The 2,500-nt window shown below is 45.4% G+C and overlaps 1 protein-coding gene across 1 annotated transcript in view; it reads right to left on the bottom strand.

Moving 5' to 3' along the window:
• Positions 1-2,500, bottom strand: part of LOC125032155 (nucleolysin TIAR-like) — an 808,116-nt gene that overhangs the window by 80,192 nt on the left and 725,424 nt on the right. The gene's annotated exons all lie outside the window — the stretch shown is intronic.

Genomic DNA, 2,500 nt, shown 5'->3' with positions numbered 1-2,500 from the left:
CAGAGAGGTGGAGAGGGGAGGAGAGGGGGGAAAGGGGAGGAGGAAGAGGGGCAGAGAGAGAGAGGAGAGAGAGAGAGAGAGAGAGAGGAGAGAGAGAGAGAGAGAGAGAGGAGAGAGAGAGAAAGGAAAGAGAGAGAGAGAGAGGGGGGGCAGGAGGAGAAGGGAGGTTTGAGGGGAAGGGGGGGATGGAAAGCCCAGTGTGGTATGGACTCCGCAACGTTACTTTCCTTTTGGAGGTCGAGATGAAAGGGCCTCGAAAACCCTCGGTTGAATTGGTTATCCTTTGTGTCTTCTCCTTAAGATATGACTTCGAGATAGATTTATACATGACAAAAACATAGGCAAAAATATGAACGGATCAAATTAAAACAAAAAACAAAACATCATAAAAACAAAACAAAACATAGATGAAAGAAAGAGGGAAAGAGAGAGAGGAAGAAAGAATGAGAGAGAATAAGAGAGAGAGAGAGACGGAGAGAGGGGGGGAGGGAGAGGGAGAGGGAGAGGGAGGGAGAGTGAGAGAGAGAGAGAGAGAGAGAGAGAGAGAGAGAGAGAGAGAGAGAGAGAGAGAGAGAGAGAGAGAGAGAGAGAGAGAGAGAGAGAGAGAGATGCATAGAGAGACAGAAAGGAAACCAGAAAGAGAGGTTAAAAAGGAAAAAAAAGAAGACAGAAAAAAAAGAAAGAAAGCGAGAGAGAGAGGAACGTTAACCGAAAAATGTCCACAGAGACAAAGACTGTCCGGGCCAGGAAAGGAAATATCATTAACCGCGCTGGCCTGCAATACCCGACAGACGGAGGAGATAAAAAAAAAAAAAAAAAAAAAAAAAAAGAGAGAAAGAAAGAGAGAAAAAAGGGAAGGGAAAGGAAGGGAAGGGGGAAGGAGGGAAGGGGAAGGAAGGGGGGACAGAGATACACGAAGGAAAAGTGACATATTCTTGTATTTTTGGGCCGAAAGTGGAGGAGGCGACGCCGTGACAATGGTGGACGGCGTTTGAGCGGCGATGTCCAAGGGAAAAAAAAAAAAGATTAAATAAACCAAGCAAAAAAAACAAACAAAACAAAACAAAAAGTGGACGGTGATGCGGATAAAGTGGAAATGGGAGTGGAAGAGTGGAAGCAGCCAGCCATACCTCCACACGACGGCAATCTACTCCCCCTCTTCCCGCTGACGGTGAGACGACTGATTGAGATAGATCAAAGCAGGTTACGTTCTGGAAGGGGAACAGGAGGGGGGGGGGGGCTGGGAGGAGCTTGGGGGGGGGTGCTGGGAGGAGCTAAGGGGGGGGAGGGCGAATGGGAGGGAATGGAGGAGCTGGAGAGGGGGGGGGAGGGAAGCTTCCGTTTCTCGAGAGAAAGAAACAACCACATAAATAAGGGGAGAGAGAAGAACAAGAGGGGAAGAGGAATTTATAGAGAGGAGAGGAGAGGAGAGGAGAGAGAGAGAGAGAGAGAGAGAGAGAGAGAGAGAGAGAGAGAGAGAGAGAGAGAGAGAGAGAAAAAAAAAAAAAAAACCAGTAGAACTAAAAAAAAAAAAAAAATGCCAATTCAGACCACCTCTCGGATACCCCCCCCCCCCCCTTCCCTACGACGGAAGCTCAGCCTCGCAATCTTAAAATCAACGCGGGACCGGAAATCGAGACGGCATTATACCTGACGGGCGAGATCGAATTCCAGACAAGAAACTCCGTATACATAAAAACAAGGGAAACAAAAACAAAAAACTGAACATAAAAATCGAACAAATAAATAAAAATAAAACGCTCCATTGTCAACAGAGCGTCCAGGAAGACAACTTTTTTTTAAACACACAAAAAATAAAGAAAGAAAAAACGAAGACAATAAATTTATAAATAAATATATAAATAACAAAAAGGGTAACCTCGTCAATCACGCCAGAAAAAAAAACTAACAATTAAACTTAAAAAATATACATAAACAAACAAAATAAACAAATAAAAACTATAAACGAACAAATAAACAAGTAAAAACAAAAAATATAAAAGTAAATAAGCAACAAAAACGGGTAGATATATCATCAGTGGGAGTCCAGGAGCGCCCTCTATCTCACAAACATCGCGACGGGACAACTTCTTGACGCGGAGGGGAAACTTAAAACTTCACTAACTCTTTACATCATTTGCATGCTCTCCCGACCCTCCCCGATGCAGAAAAGGAGGGGGGGAGGGGGGAGGGGAGCGGGGAGAGGGGACATTACAGGGGGGGGGGGAAATGAGGGGGAGAACAAGCAATGAGGGAAGCGAGGGGGACATACAGGTCCTACAAAAATCGAAAAGGCGGGAGGAAAAAGAGGAGAGAGAGAAAGAGAGAGAGAGGGGAAAAAAAAAAACAACTTTCGTGTTGATTCTCTTTTTGAAGCGCAAGATCGGATCTTCGAGCCTCGGGCAGAGTGGGAGGGATGATGCCGATGAGGGACACTGTGTCTCAGACCCTGGCTTCGTTTCGATATTTTTTTATGTCTCTGTCTGTCTGTCTGTCTCTA

Source organism: Penaeus chinensis, chromosome 1 (assembly GCF_019202785.1).
Source record: "Penaeus chinensis breed Huanghai No. 1 chromosome 1, ASM1920278v2, whole genome shotgun sequence".
Lineage (NCBI taxonomy): Eukaryota > Metazoa > Arthropoda > Malacostraca > Decapoda > Penaeidae > Penaeus > Penaeus chinensis.
The sequence above is the reverse complement of the archived record's forward strand: the minus strand, read 5'-3'. Positions and strand labels throughout refer to the sequence as shown.